Source organism: Triturus cristatus, chromosome 3_2, assembly GCF_964204655.1.
Source record: "Triturus cristatus chromosome 3_2, aTriCri1.1, whole genome shotgun sequence".
NCBI classification, from domain to species: domain Eukaryota; kingdom Metazoa; phylum Chordata; class Amphibia; order Caudata; family Salamandridae; genus Triturus; species Triturus cristatus.
The window spans coordinates 814,673,649-814,699,255 of record NC_140584.1 but is presented as its reverse complement, the minus strand read 5'-3'; the positions used below and the strand labels follow the sequence as shown (position 1 = coordinate 814,699,255).

Genomic DNA, 25,607 nt, shown 5'->3' with positions numbered 1-25,607 from the left:
TTTCACACAATTGAGCGTTTTAAGGTGGGTACATCTCGTAGCTGGCCTGTGATGACAACTTCATCTTTTGTGGTGGCCTTTCCACAGCAAGCAGTAGAGTTGTATTTAGTAAATTTCCAATTGATAAGTTTCCATGCTTGTACTTTCTTTGCTATAAGTGTAGCCAATGTGAATTAATAACTTCTTTCCTTTATGTGATGTGATGTCTGAAAACAGTGTAATAATATAATGAATTATATTTATAAATACATAGCACATTTGTTATTGACATACACAATTATGAAACCCGTTTTTGTTTTATACTCACAGGTGTTCTTGCTGGATGTTGCACACTCCATTTCAGGTTTTCTGTTGGGGTTGTCCAATGTGGAACAAGTTGTAACTTTTCTGTTAGGTAAAAAAAAGTGTATTAGTTAGATTTAAAAAAAAAATAGCTGGTAGCTAGACGACGCTGATGGGAGTTAGATTGCATTTTTTTTACTGTTTTAGGCTGAGCTCCTGTATATTGATATTTTAAATGTACTTATGTTTTGTATTTCTTTTTTCAGGTATGTAACTTGTATAGTTTTTTGGTAGGTTAGCAGCTTTTGATGTTGTAATAATTTCTTTATAGTACTTAAATGTCAAGAGATAGAAGTAGTAGAGTGTTTTGTTACGTATTTGTTATTTTATATTTTTAACTTTCATTAATTTCATACTTCAGTTTAAATACATGTCTTACTTACTTTGGAAAGTAGATGTATATATATTTCCACTTCTGTTTTCAGATTCAAGTTTGAAAATCTGGCTGAGTCTCCTGTTCCTGCACTTTTGGCAGTTTTTGGAGTAGTAAGTTGATATAAGTTGTGAGCCTTTTATATTGTTAGTTTATTTGTTTATGTGATTGTATTGGTTAAGTTTGTTTATGGTTTGTTTTTATTGGTTAGCTTTATTTTTATTTGAAATTTATAGTCAGGTATAACTTTTTATGGTTAACATTATAAGTATATATAATACAATGACATAAAATCTAAAATATCAAAATGCATATTAAACATTATAAATCAAGCAGTAATTACTGCTTGACTTATAATGTTTAATATACATTTTGCTGCTTGATTTATAATGTTTAATATGCATTTTGATATTTTAGATTGTATGTCATTGTATTATATATATTTATAATGTTTGTAGTTATCACATATTTTGTAAAATTAATTCTGTGCTGTATTGAGGTTTATTTTTTGGGGGGTGATTTATATTTAATTTAGTCATGTAAAATGATTATAATGTTTTTAAAATATTTATATATGTTTTTAATGTTTATTTTCATATTTAGTTTAATGTAAAATGTTGTTATGTTTATGTTTTTTAATTAAAATGTATTTATTTTGGAGAAATTAATGTGTCAATTTTGTGTCTGACATTATTTTTGACCAATCATATGTTTATTTAATGGTTACTATATTTTTGGGTCAGTATTTGTAAAAATCGATATCTTTAACAGGGATATTTTGGTTCTCGACATTTGTGTTTTTATTAGTTGAGTATAGGAAGATGATATTTTTGTAAATTATATTTATTTTCATATATTTTTGTAATTTTGATATTGTGTGCATCAATATTATGTTTTTTATCCAGGGCCAGTGACATACAACACAATAAAAGCACTGATCTGGTCATCACACATAACTCTTAAACACTTCCCACAGAGCCATGCTAGAAACCCACAACCTTTGAACTCAGCACAACCAACAGAGTTGTGTGTTATCCATCTGTAACGCACCTAGGCACCTCCTCAGTAGTATGAAACACTATATAAATGCATTTAAAATACAATGTACGACTTCCAGCCACTTCCATCTGTGGTCCTTGCACTTTACCACGTGTTTTGTATGCATAAAGCTCTTTATCTACATATTTCTCCTTATGGATGCTCTCTGTCTCTGCCTATTGCTTTTATACTATCTCTCTAAGACTGTCTCTCATTACTGTTAGTCTTTTTCTCTCACCCATCAATAACTTACTTCCCCTTACTTTCACAGTCTTTTCTTGCTCTTAACATGTATTTTTTTGCCTTTTTGTCTCACAATCTCCCTGCCTCCTTTCATTATCATTGACAGTGTCTCTCTCCCTCTTCTATCACTTTCTCTCTCTCTCTCTCTCTCTCTCATCATCATCTCTTTTCTCTTTTTTGTTAAACCTCTTGCACAACACTCACGGGTTCTAAGTCTCCCTTCCTCCAGTCACACTCTCCCCTCTCCTCTTCCTAACCCTTTCTCTACTTCTCTGCCCATTTGTTTCTCAATCACTCTTTCTCTTTCTTTCTCTGACTAATTCCCACTTCTTGTCCTCTGTTGAACTCCATTTTTCCATTTTATTCCTTCTGTTGCCCATCTTTTCTGTTTCATAGGATAGTTATATCTCTCATTATTAATGAGTTTCGATCATCTTGAGCTATACTTGTAAAAGCAGGTCTCCCTCTCTTTCCTAGGATCTTTCCCTATCAATTGTTTGTTGTTGATGTCTCCTGAAAGATGTCTTTTGTTTAACAACCCATTTGTACTGGTATTTTCATGCATTGCATTGTGTATATGCAGGCAAACAATGGTTATCTTACATCAACATAGAACAGAAAGCAAGACCACTACTTTACAATAATAGGCTCTTGACCCACAGATTAATATGGGAATATGAAAAACATCAGGTACCATAAAAGAAGTCTCAAAGCAGACCCTCCAGCCAGATCTTAAATGAAATAGTTCCAAACTCCTACTATATGGGACCAAATCTTGACCTTCAGGGGCCCCAAAACGTATCAATGTTTGTGTAAGCAACTCCGAGGTTCAAAGAACAGCCTGTCTATAATCATATGTCTATCCATATCCTGGAACCTGGGGGTGAGCAGTAGTGGAATTGGCCGAATTCTGGTCACTCTCCTTTTCTTTGAAATGTGGAATTCCCGGTCAAATTCCACAAATTGCCGCTTGGCGGAATTTTTCTCCCACGAGGCTCCAGAAAATGTAAACTGGCGTGCGTAAGTGAGATTTGGCATCCCCTAGTCCGATTTTCTGAAGCTGGTAGCTCCGAGCGGCCGCAGGCAGAAGGCTGCTACTTCAGTACATTTGATGTTGCCCAAGTGGTATTATCAATTGAACGGAGGTAAAATAAACTCAAATGGCCATGCGCTCTTGCACAGTGCATGCTGCTGGTCACGCTGATGTTTCAGCGCTGCTTGTACTACCAGCGCTAGATTGCAGCATGAGCTGCATATTTTTGGGCTGTTCGCAGAGCTCCGTGGAATCTCATGGAGAGTTTATCTAACCACAGAATTTCGCGGAGTGAAACTCCACAACTTCCGACTGCTACTACCTAGAACTAGACATCTAGCAAAGAGAGATCAGCTGCCATCCAGTGTTGTGCAATACTTTGCTGGGCAAGCGCTAAACCAAGTTAAGAAAACATTATGTGTATAGTTAAGCATCCATATCTTTAAAATATGAGAACTGACTTTGGGAAAATTATCATAGCCAAACTCAGTGAATCTGACAGGTCCACTGTTACACCTACCCAAAGTAACTGAACCAAAGTAACTGAATGACTAGACAACTATAGATACTGTGAAGGAAATATCACTCCATAGAGTGACACCAAAAGCAGGTCAGAGAGAAATCCCTCCACACCTGTCAATACCGCTTCCAGCTGTAGCAAACTCTATGAAATTAGTTGAATTGGATTAACCTGCAACAATATGAAATGGCCATCTCTCTGGGCTGCATTAAGGCATCCATCCAGCCCTCTTCAGTAAGAGCCTCCACATCAGCTTCCAAAGTCATTCTCAAGGCCAGGGAAGTATCAAGTGCATTATTAACTATACATTTGTAGATTTGGAAAATCATCTTGTTTCCCAATGAATTGATTGAGAGATTTAGCACAAATACGCTAAATTCAGGAATGTTAATCAGGTGCTGTAAATACAGGGAGATGATATGTCTTAGTTTTAAGTATTTACAAATTAAGATCCAGGGATGTTCAAATTCTTGTTTTTAGTTGGTAAAGAAGTGTAGCTGGGTTTGATATACCACATCTTTTACTTGAGGGATGCCATAATCATCCCACCTGAAACAACTCCCAAGCCCCATCACCTGAAAAAGAACCTATACCAAAGTCTACCTCATCAGCTGATAGCCCCAATGAAGAGCACAATGAGTACCCCTCCACATCCTGATCACACATTGAGTGAAGTGGGGGCAAGTCTTGGAAGTTTCTATCCATATAAGCAGTGTAAATGATGAATCTATCTCAAAGCCCACCTTTCTTTTCTACATGCTGGGCTTGATTGGGGTTTAAGGAGCCTCTCATTGACAATGCAGAATTGTGAGGCATGGTAAAACACTAGGACATGGAAACCCCAGAACTCATACCCACCAAACAAAATCTTCAGAGCAGTGCCACTGTCATGGAAAGAGTATAAGAAGAGAAAAAATCCGGAAGGCGTCTAGCAGGTTGGAGAGTAAAACCATTTTTAACCATGGCTGTGAATCTCATAATGGATATTGGAAGACGTTTCCAGTGTTTGACATCACGTTTAAGCCAGTCCATCATCAGGACTGTATTCCCCTTTGGTTAAACTGTCTAGCACTCCCGCTGGTGAGCATGACTGAAGAATAGTCAGACAGACCGAATGGAAGATTCCAGTCTCTTACAACAAGTGGGAATCTGATAGTGGCATAAAGAAGTTCTGGCCATCTCAAACAGTTGAGACTGGAGCATAACGACCAGCAGTCTTTACCCTATTGGACAGTGTGCTACGTAGAGAGCGCCATGTAAGCACCCGTGGCAGGTGAAGAGCCAGGCCAAACACAGAAATGGTGGCCTAAATAGGTTTAAATTTAACAGAGGGCCCATTGCGGTAGACAGGGGAGCGGCATTCCAGAGAATCAAGGTGAGGCAGGCATGGAGAACTATTACAGGAGCCAGCTGAGTGTGGAAGGGGAGACCGGGGGGGGGCTTCACCTGAAAACAAGCTAATACACAGGAAAAAGGGAAGAGAGTGCCGCACAAAGTATAATTAGAAGCCTCACAGGCAGCCCAAGACCTGAATGAAGAGTCCCAAGCATGCTGGCTGCACAATGAGAGAGGAACTGCAACAGAAAGACCAGGTGAGCATCTACAACAACAACTACATTAGTGAGCCGATCACAATATACAGCTATAAAGACATATAAAGCCCAATTGCATGAGCAGAAATGGAAGGGAGACAGGCAGAGTGTGCTTCACAATCCATTAATCATCTGGATCTTTATACCCATACACACAGCCATCAAACAAAAAAGGATCCTAAAGCATGGACTTCTAAGCCAAAGACAGTACTCAACAACCACAGGGCGGTTGTCCACTTAAGGAGAGAGCTGTCTAAGAAACTCTACAAATCATCAACTGAATTGTTTAAGGAACTCTACAAAATCGTCACACAGACGAACTGGAAGGCAGGGAAGTGACTGCCACAAGAAATAAGCCTGACTAGTCCGCCAAAGATATACTAAGCATACCTACACCAGTCAACTGCACCACGTAGAAATAAAAACAAGAGTACCCACAAGCTGAGAACCACCCAGAATCCAATACACAAAATACGATCAGTCAGTCACAAGGAAATTCCTGGAAGATCTCTTCCAGGGACTACAGATTAATTTATGTTCCTGCGCAATGACCTAAGACAAGAAATATGAGATGCATGAAAATACATTAGTGACCTAGGGAAGTGGTTCTATAACATAGATGAACTAAGTGATAACAGGAAAGAAGATCAGGAATTTCTAAGAGGAGAAAGGATCAACCTCTGTGAGCAGAACATCCTCATGCAAGAAAAACCTGAAGATGTAAAAAACAGATCATGTAGGAATAATGCTAGAATAAGGGAAATCCCAATAGGTGCAGAAGCAAAAGACATAGAGGAATTTGTGCACTACCTGCTGAGGTCAGTGCTGGATGCAGATGAGGTGGAGACCAACAAACTGGATTGTATACATAGAACTGCCAACGCCTCAATCCAAAGACACCAGCTGTCTGAGATACTCATGAAAGTGTATCACTTTAAAGTGAAGTAAACAATCATGGAAAGAGCAAGAAACCAGGACAACTGTTCCTTTGAATGCCATCTTTTTACTATATGTTTTGGCTGTGATAGTGCTCCTGAATATGAAACCATCAGACCTGTGGAGACACCCTTTCAAAATATTTTTGAATGGCAAAACCAGCAATTCCAAACAAAATCTTTAACCAAACCAAAATAAATCCTCTTAATACCCAATGATGATGTACATTGAGAAGAATGCCCCATAGATGGATCAAGAAGAGAAGCAGTGCAGTAGAAATAAAAGATGGAAGAGTGGGATAAGGAGGTGCAATGGCAAACTAAACAATGAAAACAAGAAAGCTGTGATAGAACAACTGCACCCAATGGAAACCAATGGCAAGGGAAAGGACCACAACACACACTGTCAGGGCGAATCTTAAATCACAGAAGGACATTCTCAGACAAGAACACCAAGACTATTGGGTAAAAGGGTAACAATTTAGCAAGAGCCCTGGTGGAGAGTGAGAATATCATTCTTAGATCAGCTTTGGAGCCTTTAAAGCGTTTGTGCTTACAGCACGGTATCCAGCAAGGGAAGTAGGGAAGTTTTCATTGCTTCATACAGTATCAAGATGTTTGCACCCTTTCCATATCTCAAAATCCTACATACATGTTTGGCGGTGGGGTGGTGACAAAGAAGCTGAATTATAGTATGGTGGTCTTTACTTTGCCCAAAAAGGCATAACGTCCACCACCAAGATGGACAAAGGGCCATCATTTTTAGAGATCACCACAGGACTAACGGTGACATCTGTACCGTCAGAACTGCCATCATGACAATTCCTGTAAAAACAATTAACTAATTACCCCCACATCTAGAGAGTTTTTACTCTAGGGATTATTATTTAAATTTTTCTGTTTGTCGCCGTCAGATTTTCCCTGGCCATGATGAAAAGAAAAAGCATTCCATCATGCTGGCAGAGATAGAGCCAATGAGGTATCTCCTTTGGGAAGCAGACGGTTCATTCGTCATACAAAAGGGAGGGTGGACCGAGAATTTGGCAGACAGGGTACTCTGTGATTTCTGTGTCAGTGTACCCTGTCTCCCAAACTCTAAATCAGGCTCTACAACAGTGACAAGCAGAAATGGACTAGCTGATACAAACAGAAACTCTGCAGTCATCCTTAGTTCTAATGGCAAACCGAACAACATTGGCCAACATGCAGCTGACACTAGAAGTCACGAATGCCTAGACACATAATACTTGAATCGTTCATGTAAGAGCTCTCATCGCACCAGTCCTCCAGGCATTGCAAAGGCTACAATGAGGTATTAACTTAATACAAGAGGCTCAATTATGAGACAAAGACACATGGGTGCCGATCACGATCCGGTAAAAAATGTCCCCGTACGACTCGTATCGGGTCTTTTTACCGTACGAATCGTACAAGTGCCGTACGAACTGGCAATCACGATTCGCATGGTAAAAAGTCCATACGAACCGCACTGGGAATCATTCCCCACACGTCCTCGGGTCGGAAAATGTGTCCGACACGTCCTCGGACGATTTACCTTACAAACGTGAAAAGCCAAGTCCGACCGAGGAATCACGATCCATCCCGTGCGTCCGAGCGTACAACCGTATGGAAAAAACACCGTCCGCACCGAACTCCTATAGCAACCATGGAGACATGTGCCCGCATACGCGCCCAACACTCCCCCCAGCCCCCGTACGTCTGACACGTACCCCCCGTGTATGTATACCCCCACCCGTCTAGGTACACCCCAGTACGTTCAAGTCGTACCCCCACCCCAGTACGTGTCGTACCACCGTCTATGTACACCCCAGTACGTTCCAGTCGTACCCCCACCCCAGTACGTGTCATACCCCCCATGTACCTACACCCCAGTACGTTTGAGTCGTACCCCCACCCCAGTACGTGTCGTACCACCGTGTACCTACACCCCAGTACGTTCGAGCCCCACCCCCACCCCAGTACGTGTCATACCCCCGTGTACCTACACCCCAGTACGTTCCAGTCATACCCCCACCCCAGTACGTGTCGTACCACCCTCTATGTACACCCCAGTACGTTCGAGCCCCACCCCCACCCCAGTACGTGTCATACCCCCCGTGTACCTACACCCCAGTACGTTCCAGTCGTACCCCCACCCCAGTACGTGTCGTACCACCGTGTACCTACACCCCAGTACGTTCGAGCCCCACCCCCACCCCAGTACGTGTCATACCCCCCGTGTACCTACACCCCAGTACGTTCCAGTCGTACCCCCACCCCAGTACGTGTCGTACCACCCTCTATGTACACCCCAGTACGTTCGAGCCCCACCCCCACCCCAGAACGTGTCATACCCCCCGTGTACCTACACCCCAGTACGTTCCAGTCGTACCCCCACCCCAGTACGTGTCGTACCACCCTATATGTACACCCCAGTACGTTCGAGCCCCACCCTCACCCCAGTACGTGTCATACCCCCCGTGTACCTACATCCCAGTACGTTCCAGTCGTACCCCCACCCCAGTACGTGTCGTACCACCCTCTATGTACACCCCAGTACGTTCGAGCCCCACCCCCACCCCAGTACGTGTCAAACCCCCCGTGTACCTACACCCCAGTACGTTCCAGTCGTACCCCCACCCCAGTACGTGTCGTACCACCGTGTACCTACACCCCAGTACGTTCGAGCCCCACCCCCACCCCAGTACGTGTCATACCCCCTGTGTACCTACATCCCAGTACGTTCCAGTCGTACCCCCACCCCAGTACGTGTCGTACCACCCTCTATGTACACCCCAGTACGTTCGAGCCCCACCCCCACCCCAGTACGTGTCATACCCCCCGTGTACCTACACCCCAGTACGTTCCAGTCGTACCCCCACCCCAGTACGTGTCGTACCACCGTGTACCTACACCCCAGTACGTTCGAGCCCCACCCCCACCCCAGTACGTGTCATACCCCCGTGTACCTACACCCCAGTACGTTCCAGTCGTACCCCCACCCCAGTACGTGTCGTACCACCCTCTATGTACACCCCAGTACGTTCGAGCCCCACCCCCACCCCAGTACGTGTCATACCCCCCGTGTACCTACACCCCAGTACGTTCCAGTCGTACCCCCACCCCAGTACGTGTCGTACCACCCTCTATGTACACCCCAGTACGTTCGAGCCCCACCCCCACCCCAGTACGTGTCATACCCCCCGTGTACCTACATCCCAGTACGTTCCAGTCGTACCCCCACCCCAGTACGTGTCGTACCACACCGTGTACCTACACCCCAGTACGTTCGAGCCCCACCCCCACCCCAGTAAGTGTCATACCCCCCGTGTACCTACATCCCAGTACGTTACAGTCGTACCCCCACCCCAGTACGTGTCGTACCACCCTCTATGTACACCCCAGTACGTTCGAGCCCCACCCCCACCCCAGTACGTGTCATACCCCCGTGTACCTACACCCCAGTACGTTCGAGCCCCACCCCCACCCCAGTACGTGTCATACCCCCGTGCACCTACATCCCAGTACGTTCCAGTCGTACCCCCACCCCAGTACGTGTCGTACCACCCTCTAAGTACACCCCAGTACGTTCGAGCCCCACCCCCACCCCAGTACGTGTCATACCCCCCGTGTACCTACACCCCAGTACGTTCCAGTCGTACCCCCACCCCAGTACGTGTCGTACCACCCTCTATGTACACCCCAGTACGTTCGAGCCCCACCCCACCCCAGTACGTGTCATACCCCCCGTGTACCTACATCCCAGTACGTTCCAGTCGTACCCCCACCCCAGTACGTGTCGTACCACCCTCTATGTACACCCCAGTACGTTCGAGCCCCACCCCCACCCCAGTACGTGTCAAACCCCCCGTGTACCTACACCCCAGTACGTTCCAGTCGTACCCCCACCCCAGTACGTGTCGTACCACCGTGTACCTACACCCCAGTACGTTCGAGCCCCACCCCCACCCCAGTACGTGTCATACCCCCCGTGTACCTACATCCCAGTACGTTCCAGTCGTACCCCCACCCCAGTACGTGTCGTACCACCCTCTATGTACACCCCAGTACGTTCGAGCCCCACCCCCACCCCAGTACGTGTCAAACCCCCCGTGTACCTACACCCCAGTACGTTCCAGTCGTACCCCCAACACAACCTCCTAAGTACGGTGCGCACCCCAGGCCCCAACATCACATCCGCATGTACGAGTCGTACCAACCCACACACAAGGACAGCACCGTACAACCAAATGGCCCATCTACACACCGTACACACGCTCAAAACGCACGTACACAACCAGGACAAAACAAAACAACACAAGAAGACACTATTCGAATGGCACAAAGCCACTAAACATGGCCAACAAACACTACAAATACACCTTCACTGACCTGCAACTGCCAAAGACAAACAGAGGGCCAAAACACCACCACTACTTATAACACACCCACCCAAAATTCAAACACTGCCACACCCACCCATGGACCAATAAAAAGGGCCCACACACACAAACCATGAGCCTTTGCAACAGACTCACTGCTGCCAGACACCACAGAACCATACAACAAGCTACACCACACCTTACACTTGCACACCTTCACACAACCACCCTCACAAACACCCCCTCATCACATTCACACACACACACACACACACAACCATCCACCCCCCCCCCAACATCCACACCCCCCCCCACCATCCCCACCCACACCCCTCACCATGCCCACTACCAAGAATCCAAAGTTCAGTAACCGAGAGTTGGAGGTCCTTGTTGATCAAATCCTCAGAGTCGAGCCACAGATCTTTGGAACATTGGTCAGAAATACCAGCCTGGCAGCAAAAACAGCCATGTGGCAGACCATCGTCGATGCTGTGAATGCTGTTGCGGACACCAGGAGGACCAGGCAGGAATGCCAGAACAGGTGGTACGATCTGCGGAGGAGGGTCAGAGCCAAGAGGCAGGAGGAACACGACCAGGCCAACGCCACCGGAGGAGGGCCCTCCCGCAGACCCGTACAGTACCATCCCTGGGAGGAGAGGGTGATGGCCATACTGCCGGTGGAGGCAGTCGAAGGATTAGAAGGACTCCGAAACCCGGGTGAGTACACAAACAACGCACATCACATGGGGGGAACGGCATCCACAACCAAAATCACTAACAGGCACGCAACCACCACAAGCCATCGCATTACTCAACCACACTCCATGAGCACGCACATGCCACTGCTGCCACCATGCCCCATGCACCCAGCTGGACAATGGAAAGTCACAGAAGACAACAACACATGACACGGTAACCCGGATGGCGGGAGGCTGGGCCCCAAAAATCACATAGTGCGACTCCGAAGCAGACAACAATGCACTCTGCCCATATGGCCTAGGTCACAGCCAGACAAACAGTGTGTCCCAACACAGGAATGACTTGCCAGCAAATGGCGGACGCCTTGCATCAACACATGGGGGTGAAGGCACTGTTTTGCACATGACAGCAGCTAATGAACAGCCAACATTGTGAAAGAGTGGCAGCACACACCACCACAGCAGCAGCGCACAGACACACATCACACCCAATGGGTGCCTGGAGATCAGAAACAAACTCACATCAACAAGCCAAGGGCCACTCAAAGATCTGCTAACAGTGTGTGCCCAGGAAGCTGGCCTGAGGTGACAGAGGGTGACACACAGAGGGAGGGAGAGGGTGACAGAGAGGGAGGGAGAGGGGGACAGAGAGGGAGGGAGAGGGGGACAGAGAGGGAGGGAGACACAGGGAGAGCAAATCAGCCGTGTGGTGTGTGGGAATGTCTGCTTGTCAGCAGGTAGACTGCGTGCATGTAGCCAAGGGTGGCCCGTGCCAGAACCCCCCCTCTTCACCATGGCAAAACACAGGGCCATGTCACAACCTGTGCACGAGCACAATGACAGCTACCTGCATCACATAAGGGTGTGGAACAACTCCATGTGCACATGTACAGTGCTACACGGAAGGCGCCAATGCATGGCTCGCAACACCGGCCCACTCCACTGCTGACTGCAGTCACACTTGACGCAGCATGTAAGACTGTGCCACACATAGTTAAAGGTGCCAAAGTGGTGCCCAAGGGACACACCCATGCACAAGTGCACTGTGAGTGGAATGCAAGACAGATCCTAATTCCAAGAGGAAATGTGCCAACTTATGAAATGATGAAACATGGATGTTGCATGGACCAAAATTAACATTGTCTCTCTCACACACAGGTCAACGTCGTGGTGCACCCCCCAACACTGGGGGGGAACACTCACAGGACCCGGATCTGCAGGAGCCCGATCCCACCGGCAGCGACCACTCTCACCACTCTGTGGACGACCCCGACCGACCTGGCCCCTCTGGTGTCCAACCGCCTGCAGCACCTGCGTCAGGTACAACTGTGCCAACCACCACCCCCACTCCTGCCACATCCCAGGAGACACCCAGGATCCCTGCCCCAACACCACAATGCAGCCAGGCTGGCCAGGAGGGACACGGTGTCCCGGGCACCCAGGAGGAGGCAGGCGACAACGCCAATGCCACCCCTCAGGGGTCCCGGAGACCCGATGTGCCCGCAAGGGCAGGCCAGGCGCAAGTGGGCAGGGGTGGTGGGAGTGGAGGACGGCGGAGGCACGAGCCTGACCAGTTGGCTGGGGATCCGGTATTTTCCCATGTCCGTAACATCCTGGACTCATACCGGCAGGACACCACGGGCATGGCCCAGGTTGTGTCCGTCCTCGAGGGGATCAAGGCCCAGCAGGCCCAGCAACATGCGGAGCTACATGCCTGTCTACTGGTACACCAACGGAGGATGGAGGACAGACAGGCTGAGCAAGTGACGGCATTCCAGGGGATTCACGCTACACTCCGTCGGATGGCCGACAACATGGCCGACCCTCCCTGTGCCAGAAGGCGGAGAACATCACCACCCACAGGGAGGGATCAGGAGGAGGAGGAGGAAACATCCGACGGAGCATCCCAGATGTCGTCACGGCCTGCTGGTGAGGTTCCCCGCAGGAGGCCGGGTCGTCCACGGAAAGGACCGTGAGGGTCGGCGCTACATCACCATCTCCCAGGACACCTGGCCTGGCACCTGGCCCACTGGAGCAACAGCATCACAGCATCAAGAGACATTCTCTGCCACATGGCCCTGCTGGTCACTGGCTGACCAATGTTGACAAAGACTGTGGCATGGACTCTGAGGACATCCAATGGCAAGGACACCAACTCCCCTACTGGACTTTGGATTCAAACTTCCCGGAAAGACACTCACTTTGTTCCCCCCCCCCCCAATAATAAATCACACTATGAAGAGTAGATGCCTGCTGGTAGCATTATTACCTAACATGTGTCTTGTAAAGTCAAAACATGCCTGAGTCATCTTTTGTCTTCAACCACCCACACCCTGGGGCCTGAGTCTGGCACAGGACACATGGGTCACAGTGTATTAGGCAAGACAGACATGGAGCACCATACACACCCGTGATGGGCCCAACCAGCTGAGGGGGTTACCGAACAACCGTGCTGACAGACACATTGAGTACAGCAACAGTCATGCGCAGAGGTCAGGGATCCAGTCCAGTGTCCTGGGGGGCACCCAGGTATGTGTAGACAGGTGGCAGAAACATGTCCTGCAAGCTTGAGTCCGGTGGATGCAGAGAATGGGGGCCTGGCCAACGTTGGATGCATGGGGATGGCACATGTCACAATACCCACACAGTCATGGACATCATGCCCAATACACAGTCTCAGCCCACACACACAGCTTGCATCTTGCCACTCGACACATTGACACATAGCCACAATCAGGGAATACCATGCCAGACAAGCAGGATGCACCATGGCAACACACCAGCATTGACTGAGAAGAGGCACCTTGGAGGCATAGGGACACCTTTATTAGTCATGTTTTCGGGATTGCAGAGGCAACTCGAAGTACACATGAACACATCATGTGGAGTAACATGTGGGTCCAACACTGGCACCCCCCTTCAGCAGCACACATGCGTGTTCGCCATGGAACTGGCACACAAGCGTCGGCTAACAGCTAAATACCCACAGCTGCACACGGAGAGCCTGCCATACACCATAGATCCGCGGATGTCGAAGTCCCACACCATGTCAAGCCAATGCTAACCGAATGTGTCCGAGGGCAGTGTCACACACATTGATGCCATCATCACAATCCCCTATCCCATCACTGATGACTGTCAACCAGGCAGACCATCTATTCAGGTGTACACAGCTGCATGTCGTGTCCCATGGGGATGTGACATGGCTGCAGAGGAACCAAACACCGACAGGGGCAGTGTGCACACATCGTGAACAACTGCCACACCCAATACACCCCAGATGCATCCCTTACCCCATGGAGACTTCCAAACGTGTCCGTGCCTGTAACGCTGAGTCAGCCCACGATGTCATGTCCATGAGGAATAGCAGTGCCACAACAATGCAACCAGCAGACGGCATGCGCAGGTACCTGGGGAAGAGAAACACACAAGAAGTCAGCCACAAAAAGCACAGCCACTTGCATGTGCATTTACTCGACACATGTATGGATGACAACATGCTAGGTCACAATTATGACTGCGGAAGTACAACCATCACTGGCACCATCACTCCAGTGACACACCCACACACACCTCTGACTCACGTGCCATACATGCAGGTGGAGACACACATCACAACGCATGCCACACGGGGACCAATGCGTGCACACTCAGACACTGGTACTCACCACTATGCAAAGAAGTTGCGTATGAGCCGAGTCCGGATGTCCTCTTGCGGCTCCACATCCTCCACATCACTAGCCCCATTGCCAAGCCCTTCGTCCTCCACGGGTGGATGGTCCTCGTCATGTTGATTCAGGATGAGTGGCACAGCTCTTTCAACTGCCATGTTGTGCAGCATGCAGCAGACCATGAAGATCTTGCAGACCTTCGCCGGGGCATATGGGAGTGCGCCGCCGGTCTTGTGGAGGCACCTGAATCGGCTCTTCAGCATGCCAAACGTTCTCTCTATCACTCGCCTTGTCCGGCCATGGGCAGTGTTGTATCGGACCTGGGCCGGCGTGATGGGGTTGCGGAGAGGTGTGAGCAGCCAAGGCATGTTGGGATAGCCAGCATCCTCTACATGGAAAGCACATGGTCATCGTTAGAAGTGGTGAAGCGGTCGTGCTGGTAGGCTATACTGAATACAGGACAGACAGACTGTACCCACCAACAACACATGCCCGTTCGTTGCGCAGCTGCATCATCATGTCAGGCATCCCGCTACGCCTCATGATGTAGGCATCGTGTGCTGATCCTGGAAAACGAGCACAGACATGTGAAATCACCATGTTGGACAGACACACCACAAGGGCATTGATGGAGTGGTAGTGCTTCCGATTGCGGTACGCCACCTCCCGTGCGTGTGGTGGTACCAAAGCTACATGTGTCCCATCTATGGACCCAATGACATGGGGCATCCCTCCCAGGGCATAGAATCCACGCTTGACCTCAGTCATCTGTTCAGGGGTTGGGAACTTGATGAAGTCATCCAGGTGAATCAACATGGCCTCTAAGAAATCATGCAGCACACCACTGAACGTGCTCTGGGACATGCCACCAACATGAGCTATGGTATTTTGAAAGGTACCCGTGGCAAGAAAATGTAGGGCAGCCATTACCTTCAGCTGGGGTGTCAGTGCCGTGGGATACCTGTGCTGCGGTTGCAGGTGTGGTGCCAGTCTCGCCGTCAACTCCAGAATCAACGGTTGGGTGAAGCGGTAGAGCCGGATGCTGTCATTATCCTGCATGGCAGCCAAGTCTGGAATTCTTCGGGCAAGAGGCGGCGCTCTGCAGTAATTTTGAAGTGACAAGGAAGAGTGAGTGCACTACGACAACAACTCATGTGTACTGAGCACATGTTAATCTGGCAATACACACATGCTACATAGGGAGTCAGGTATGTGCTACATGGCCAGGACACGTATGGATGCAAGGTGACACTCCTTCAAAGACCCAGCTACACACGGAGATTGCGAACCTCCCCATGCCACGCCATGGGAATAGCTGTGTCCCAGTGCAAGTGAACAGCCAGACGCAACACAGGAGTGACATACGCCCACACATCAGCAGCAGTAGGATGCCGATTGCAGAGATTGGTAGCGGAACACTGGAGCCACAGGTCACATGACATTACACTAGGCCAGCCCACACACCTTGCCATGAAGGTGCACATGTCATGACTCACCACACATACCTTGTGAGGATGCTGACATGTCCTTGTCACGCTACTCCGTGTCCCATGCATACATGTGCACCTCACATCCGATACCACATGTGGCATGGTGTGCGGAACAGTGTGCAATGACAATCTACACACAGACACATGTTGGTTGCTGCAACGGCTGCAGCTTTTGAGGGTGCTCCAACATCAACCTGATGTGAAGCCCCCACACATACATGACATAGTCACATTGTGCACCGTGGGTAGTGACAAGTCAGGTGTCATAACCCCTGTACCGGGCATCAGGGGACACTTCCGTGTGTTGGTGTCCGTGCCATGCCAGTGACGCTCACCCCAAGTGCGCAGTACGACATGCACACATGTCAAAGGAGTCAAGGGCATGCCTGGCACACATCGCACCATCACACAGTACATCTGTACACATCTCATCATACATTGGTGCCTTCTCGACTCAGGAGTAATGTTCCACATCACAGGCCTTTCACACCTGTGCCCCACACATGTAGTGATGCACAGACGATGCCTCAATGTCAATTAATGGACAAGTATGTCCATCCATGGACAAGTATGTCCGCCCTATCCCTACCTGTGTGCCGCCTGTCACCACTGTGATGTGTGAATCCCGCTGTACTGCTGCAAAGAGGGCCTGTGTACGTTCCCATATCACTATGGGAGTGCAGCCGTATGTGTACCCATCGTGATGGCGGCGTACAGGCATGTGTACGGCCCGTACCACTACGAGTACGCATACACGAGGCCACACATACTGATAGGGAGCGTACAGGCGTGTGTACGCTCCCTATCAGTATGTGTGGTTCGCGTATGCGTACTCGTAGTGGTACGGGCCGTACACACGCATGTACGCTCCCTATCACTACGAGTACGCATACGCGAGGCCACCCATACTGATAGGGAGCGTACAGGCGTGTGTACGGCCCGTACCACTACGAGTACGCATACGCGAGGCCACACATACTGATAGGGAGCGTACACACGCCTGTATGCTCCCTATCAGTATGTGTGGCCTCGCGTATGCGTACTCATAGTGAAAGGGAGCATACAGGCGTGTGTACGGCCCGTACCACTACGAGTACGCATACGCGAGGCCACACATACTGATAGTGAACGTAGTCACGCGTGTACGGGCCGTTGCAATGCATTTGGGGTGCCCTAGGGCCCCGGAACGCACCGTACCTGTGTGTGGAGCTCAGAATCACATAGGGGACACATGAGGGACAAGTATTAAGGCCTACATGCATGCTGGTTGTCATGGATACCAAGTTCAAAATTCAAATTTCTTCTGGAAGGTGAACAGCAGAAGTCAGTTGGAATTAAAATACTTTGTTGCAATGTGTTTGTGGAGCTGACATCATGCAGGAGAATGAAACCGATAGAGTACACACAGACTGCTAGGTTTGAAGGGATTGGTGGAAACATAGGATGCAAATGTGAGTGACCAATCACTCTGTACTCCTGTGCATGAGACAGGGCAGAAAGGCACATATAAGGCAGCCAGGTCCCATGAGGGAGTACTTGCCTGCACATCTTTGAATTCGTCGACCCAGCTGCTGCTACTGATTCCCTGGAACCATGTCAAGGGCTGTGGAGAGGTCACAGCCATTCACCCTGGAGGAGAACATGGCATTGCTGGATGTGATCCTCCCACAGTACCCCATGCTGTATGGGCGACCAGGGTATCAGGTGAGTGCATAGGCCACTGGCACAGACTGTCCCTATGTTGTGACTGTGACTTCTGCCATTGTGTCCTGGTGTGACACACATGCCATGTACTGTTGGGGGGGTCCCAGGGGGGGGGGATGCCTGATGTCTCCCAGCAGTGCCCTGAGACAGGAGGGGTGTGTGCCTATCACTAACAGCAGTGCCATGAGACAGGAGGGGTGTGTGCCTATCACTAACAGCAGTGCCCTGAGACAGGAGGGGTGGGTACAGAGTGCACCCAGCAGTGCCCTGAGACAGGAGGGGTGTGTGCCTATCACTAACAGCAGTGCCCTGAGACAGGAGGGGTGTGTGCCTATCACTAACAGCAGTGCCCTGAGACAGGAGGGGTGGGTACAGAGTGCACCCAGCAGTGCCCTGAGACAGGAGGGGTGTGTGCCTATCACTAACAGCAGTGCTCTGAGACAGGAGGGGTGTGTGCCTATCACTAACAGCAGTGCCCTGAGACAGGAGGGGTGGGTACAGAGTGCTCCCAGCAGTGCCCTGAGACAGGAGGGGGGTGTGCCTATCACTAACAGCAGTGCCCTGAGACAGGAGGGGTGTGTGCCTATCACTAACAGCAGTGCCCTGAGACAGGAGGGGTGGGTACAGAGTGCACCCAGCAGTGCCCTGAGACAGGAGGGGTGTGTGCCTATCACTAACAGCAGTGCCCTGAGACAGGAGGGGTGGGTACAGAGTGCACCCAGCAGTGCCCTGAGACAGGAGGGGTGTGTGCCTATCACTAACAGCAGTGCCCTGAGACAGGAGGGGTGTGTGCCTATCACTAACAGCAGTGCCCTGAGACAGGAGGGGTGGGTACAGAGTGCTCCCAGCAGTGCCCTGAGACAGGAGGGGGGTGTGCCTATCACTAACAGCAGTGCCCTGAGACAGGAGGGGTGTGTGCCTATCACTAACAGCAGTGCCCTGAGACAGGAGGGGTGGGTACAGAGTGCACCCAGCAGTGCCCTGAGACAGGAGGGGTGTGTGCCTATCACTAACAGCAGTGCCCTGAGACAGGAGGGGTGTGTGCCTATCACTACCAGCAGTGCCCTGAGACAGGAGGGGTGGGTACAGAGTGCTCCCAGCAGTGCCCTGAGACAGGAGGGGGGTGTGCCTATCACTAACAGCAGTGCCCTGAGACAGGAGGGGTGTGTGCCTATCACTAACAGCAGTGCCCTGAGACAGGAGGGGTGGGTACAGAGTGCTCCCAGCAGTGCCCTGAGACAGGAGGGGTGTGTGCCTATCACTAACAGCAGTGCCCTGAGACAGGAGGGGTGGGTACAGAGTGCTCCCAGCAGTGCCCTGAGACAGGAGGGGTGTGTGCCTATCACTAACAGCAGTGCCCTGAGACAGGAGGGGTGTGTGCCTATCACTAACAGCAGTGCCCTGAGACAGGAGGGGTGTGTGCCTATCACTAACAGCAGTGCCCTGAGACAGGAGGGGTGGGTACAGAGTGCTCCCAGCAGTGCCCTGAGACAGGAGGGGGGTGTGCCTTTCACTAACAGCAGTGCCCTGAGACAGGAGGGGTGGGTGTGATGCACAGTGTGAGCCTTGATCATTGATTGTGACATTGCCATCATTCCACCTGTGTACCCACTATGGCACGTACTGCTTTTTCCCTCACCAGAGGATCATGTCCCTATGACAAAGGTGCAATGCGTTGGCTGCATGACATGCCTTGTTGTTACCAGCTAATTTGTTATCAAATGTCTCTCTGTGACATGTGGCTGGTGTATTGATGTGGTGTCACTTGTTCTTCCTCACAGGTAGGCGCCACTGCCAAGGAGCAGATCTGGCTGACCGCCGTCAGTGCCGTGAGGGGTGTGGATGGTCGGAGGCGGAGCCTGTCCCAGGTGAGGAAACGCTGGCAGGATATCCGGTGCTGGACGCGGAGGATTGCACGGGTCCTGCTGGAGGACTCACCTGAGAGCCACAAGAACCGCGGGCGCCGCCGTCTGAGCCACCTCCACAGGCGTGTGCTGCCGGTGGTCTTTCCAGACTTGGATCGGCGCTTACAGGCGAAGCAGCAGCCGGAAGGGGGTAGGTACATGTGTGTGTTGTGTGTCACCGGCATTTCTAAGGGCACAGTAGCATGAATTCACTGCCAGGGTTTAAAGGTGCTGTGCAGATCCATTTTGCCCCAGTATAGCGCTGCGCCCCTGCCACCCTTCCCCTCCTTGCAATGTGTTCCCTGGTCTGTGTGTAGCCACTCCTTCACAAGGTAATGTAGGCTGGCGCTTTGTCCACGAGAACTATGCCTGTAGCATCATGTGTGGGGGTGGTGGGTAACAGGTTTTGGGACCTTGGCTGTGCCCTGTCAAGTTCACTGCATGTGGCTTCAATGTCAGTTGGCACTGATGCTGACTCCAGACATGGGAGTTGGTCCCTCATGTGTCATGCCTTACAGTGCGCATGTCCTATGTAGTGGCCTGTGACATGATGTGCATGAGTGTGCGATACGCATACTGCAGGGATGGTGGCGTGGGTTGCAGTCATTACCATTCAGGAGCATGGAGTTGCGTGGCCACTACTGTCCCCTGGGGCACCTTTTCATCGGTGTTGTATGTGTCATCATAAACGTGGACACTCTCAGTGTCTACAGCGTAGGTTGTGCTCTGTGCCATTGTCCCCTGGCACCATGTATATAGACGTGCTATATTGTACAGGTGTCCACTGTGCAGCCTGACCTGAATGTCCTTCTTCATACTCACAGTTGCTAGTGCCTGTGTGTCTTGTTATACTCATCTGAGGATGGGCACTGGTGCCTCATTATTTGTACAGGCGCACCTTCGCTGTTTGGCGTCCAATCTTGCATTTTGCCTGCCCCTGTGTTTATCACCCAGACTATGAGATGTTGGTGCCACCTGTGTCTCAACTATTTGCCTCGTGTGGGGGTGGTTAGGGCGGGCAAAGCCTATATGTCAAATCCAGATTTCTACTTGCTGGGTCTGGGCAGTGTGTGATGTTTGTCTGGACACACACGCAAGGTGCAGTGACCGAGTCATGTTGTGCATGTTTTCTGCATTACCTATGCAGCATGTGTCTCAAGTTCATGGATATGGGCCCTGGTCATCGGTATTTTCGCCAACGCTGTGTGGTGCAGATGCAGTGCTGGATTGTCCCCAGGACATGGGTGCTATGTCAGACTCCGTTTCCTGTCTTTAGCTATTGTCTCATGCTCTCCATGGTATTTCAGTGGCATGGTGGCTCAACCAACTGTGTGTTTCATGCCCTACATCGGTACCTTGTTTCGTAGATGTTAGGGATCTTCCTTTTCAGGCTATGCAATGTTACCTATGTAGATTGGACTCATGTGACAGATGTGTACAGGTGTCTGATTAATTTCTGTCTCTCCACCCTGCCCACAGCATCGTCGGGGGACACAGAGGGAGACATGGACACAGACCAGGCGGAGGGACCGAGCACCAGTGCCAGCCGTGACATCGGGGCTGGCACATCGAGTGGGACAGAGGCGGAGGAGAGTGTGGCCGAGGACCTGTCGACTGGCACATCAGAATACGAAGCTGACAGGTCCGAGGAGGATGTCTCCGAGTGGGCGGAGGCTGCACCAGCAGCTGACAGCGGCACAACACCTCGCACCGCCCCCTCAGTTCCCATCAGCCGCCTCCCACTTGCTCGTGTCCCTTCCCAGCGTGCCCGGTCACCGCATGTCTCCTTCATGCCAGGCACCGCACCCCCTGCCCCTGTCTCCACTGCTGCTGCCAATGCCGAGTCTGTGGACATCCAGCGGCAGCTGCAGGTTGGTCAGGCTGCGATCCTTAATGTCCTCCATGCCCACGGGCAAACCCTCACCAACATCGAGGCATACTTGGAGGGCATTCATTCATCGCAGGCTGACCAACGCAACTTGCTGAGGTCCATAGACTCCACACTGACTGCAGCAGTGGGTCTCCTGCAGCGCGACCTCCCCCCACCTACCCCTGCCCCATCCACACTTCCCACTCCCATGCCTGTCCCACGTACACCCAGACGTCGGCATGCACCCACATCAACAGACACAGGCACCACACCAGCAGGGAAGGTCCACCGCACTCCTCCTGACACGCACACACAGGGTGAGGTAGGCACACCCACTGGGTCGGGGGGCAAACGTGTGACACGCAGCCATAGTGGGAGTCCGCATTCCACCCAGTCCACTCCCTCCAAATCCCCTCCCCTCAGCTCTCCTGGCCACATCTCCCCCAAGGACTCCTTCATGGCCGCTCTGTCCCTGAGCCCCACAGTGACACCACCACGCAAGCGATCAAGGAAGTCCTCGGTCAGGGTGGTTGATTCTCCCCCCCTGTCTCCACCCTCCCCCGGTGGCGCTGCGACCCATCCCTCTGACCCCCCCCCCCCTCCTTGGGGCCTGTGGATCCTTCGGGTGCAGGGGACTCCCTGGAGGACCTTGCAAAGGTGTGTAGTGCCATCCTGGCCTCCGCCTTTGGCCCTGCCCCACCCCCTGTGGTGGAGTCCTCCATCCCTGCACCCACAACGCCTCCTCTTTGCCCTGATGTCCCTGCGGTGCCTGGTGCTTCCCCCCCCCCCCATGATGCCCTCACCCCTGTGGAAGACGAAGGCATGTAACTGTGCAGGCAAGGTAGGGGACACGCATCGCACTGTGTCCCCCATCCAGCTGAGACTCATTGACTGCCCTATGGGCTTTGTGACTATTGAACTGTCTGCGATCCACGGACATTGTGCTCATGCTGAATAAAGCTTCATTTTTTTTTCATTATAACACTACTGCTATGCTGGTATTGGTGTTGGTGGGGCTGCTACATGGTTTTGGGTGGTGTTTATGTGTTGGGTGTGTGGGAAATGTAGTAGTGTGCTGCTCATTGGGGGGACCCGGGGATCTGTGTGCCATCACAAGGTGTTAGCTCACTTTCTTTGTTCATGTAAGCAGTTACTGCATGGTGCAATTGTCCCAGGGTGTATTCCTTCCTCTGTGTACCCTGATATCTTCCCTGCAGGGTGTTCCCAATATTTAGCGCAGAGCTGTGTCTACATGAGCTGTGTGTGTGACGGAGCCCTTCTACTTTGGCCATGCATGCAGGGCCATGTCTCCACCTGCAACATTCGTGGCATCCTTGGTGATCACTGTACTTGTGTATGGAGTCTGTTGACATGAGTTCATGGGGACATGTTCCCTTGTAGGCAGTATGCATGTGTGTACTTCCAGCCTCACACACATGTGTTACACCCCTCCTGTCTCAGGGCACTGCTGTGAGGACTCTGCACCCACCCCTCCTGTCTCAGGGCACTGCTGGGAGGACTCCACACCCACCCCTCCTGTCTCAGGGCACTGCTGGGAGGACTCTGCACCCACCCCTCCTGTGTCTGGGCACTGCTGGGAGGACTCTGCACCCACCCCTCCTGTGTCTGGGCACTGCTGGGAGTGTTAGGCACCCACCCCTCCTGTCTCAGGGCACTGCTGGGAGGACTCTGCACCCACCCCTCCTGTGTCTGGGCACTGCTGGGAGGACTCTGCACCCACCCCTCCTGTGTCTGGGCACTGCTGGGAGTGTTAGGCACCCACCCCTCCTGTCTCAGGGCACTGCTGGGAGGACTCTGCACACACACCTCCTATTTCTGGATATGTACGCTTGGAACATACACGGTGGGGGTACGCTCCATGCATACGAGGGTGATGGTACGGGTCGTACTTACACTGTTGGGGTGGGTGTACGGTACGTACATACGCGGTTGGGGGTACGCTCCATGCATACGCGGGTGAGGGCACGGGTCGTACTTACACTGTTGGGGTGGGGGTACGGTACGTACATACGCGGTTGGGGGTACGCTCCATGCATACGCGGGTGAGGGTACGGGTCGTACTTACACTGTTGGGGTGGGGGTACGCTCCATGCATACGAGGGTGAGGGTACGGGTCGTACTTACACTGTTGGGGTGGGGGGTACGCTCCATACGTACGTGGGTGAGGGTACAGGTCGTACTTACACTGTTGGGGTGGGGGGTACGCTCCATTCGTACGCGGGTGAGGGTACAGGTCGTACTTACACTGTTGGGGTGGGGGTACGGTACGTACATACGCGGTTGGGGTGGGGGTACACTCCATGCATACGCGGGTGAGGGTACGGGTCGTACTTACACTGTTGGGGTGGGGGTACGGTACGTACATACGCGGTTGCGGTAGGGGTACGCTCCATGCATACGCGGGTGAGGGTACGGGTCGTACTTACACTGTTGGGGTGGGGGTACGCTCCATGCATACGCGGGTGAGGGTACGGGTCGTACTTACACTGTTGGGGTGGGGGTACGGTACGTACATACGCGGTTGGGGTGGGGGTACGCTCCATGCATACGCGGGTGAGGGTACGGGTCGTACTTACACTGTTGGGGTGGGGGTACGGTACGTACATACGCGGTTGGAGTGGGGGTACGCTCCATGCATACGCGGGTGAGGGTACGGGTCGTACTTACACTGTTGGGGTGGGGGTACGGTACGTACATACGCGGTTGGGGTAGGGGTACGCTCCATGCATACGCGGGTGAGGGTACGGGTCGTACTTACACTGTTGGGGTGGGGGTACGCTCCATGCATACGCGGGTGAGGGTACGGGTCGTACTTACACTGTTGGGGTGGGGGTACGGTACGTACATACGCGGTTGGGGTGGGGGTACGCTCCATGCATACGCGGGTGAGGGTACGGGTCGTACTTACACTGTTGGGGTGGGGGTCCGCTCCATGCATACGCGGGTGAGGGTACGGGTCGTACTTACACTGTTGGGGTGGGGGTACGGTACGTACATACGCTGTTGGGGTAGGGGTACGCTCCATGCATACGCGGGTGAGGGTACGGGTCGTACTTACACTGTTGGGGTGGGGGTACGTTCCATGCATAGGGGGGGTGGGGGTAGGGTCCGTACATCTCTATCCCCACGCTATGTGATGCTTGTGCGGGCCGTACCCAGGCCTTTGCCACGTGGGTACGATCCGTCCCGCCATTGTTGGGGTGACGTGGGTGTGGGCGTGGTACGTCTCGTACCCACGCTCTTGAGGCGTGGGTACGGGACGTACCGGTCTGGTTGTGTTGCCGGTTCGCGTGGTGACGGACTTCCGTTGTGGCGGTCGCTGGCTTAGCTGGACACGCCCCCACCCCCTCGTAGTGACCAGGGCATGGGTGTCAGGTATGTCCTGGGCATGTGTGGTGTGTGACTTTGGTGGGGGTTTTGTGGCCTGCCCTGGTCCTGCAACCCCACACCCCCCTTTCCCCCCTCCCTTAGTTGTTCTGACCTTCTGCGGCGTCTGCGTCGTAACCTGTAGAGGAGGTGGACTGCTATGAGGGCCGGGATGACCCGTAGGTTCGGGTCCATGTCTGTCCGTCGCGTACGGGTCCTCCTTGTTCGCGTCGTCCTGTGTGTCCGTCGCGTACTGGTGGTCCTTGTTCGCGTCGTCCTGATTTCCCGGCAGTTTTTGGCAGCCGGAAAATATTCACCGTGCGGGATGACGTCGGTGCGAATCGTGATTCCTGGTTCGTGAATGGCAGGCTGCGCGCGTCCCGACGTCAGGTCGGCCCTTTCCCGGATCGCATTGGTAGGATTAT

The 25,607-nt window shown here is 51.6% G+C and overlaps 1 long non-coding RNA gene across 1 annotated transcript in view; it reads right to left on the bottom strand.

The window, feature by feature from the left end:
• The window catches only part of LOC146858200 (uncharacterized), a 150,611-nt gene that overhangs the window by 28,463 nt on the left and 96,541 nt on the right, over positions 1 to 25,607 (bottom strand). The window contains exon 3 of the long non-coding RNA XR_014980005.1: positions 308 to 387. This is a non-coding gene — a long non-coding RNA (uncharacterized LOC146858200). The remainder of the gene's footprint in view (positions 1 to 307; positions 388 to 25,607) is intronic.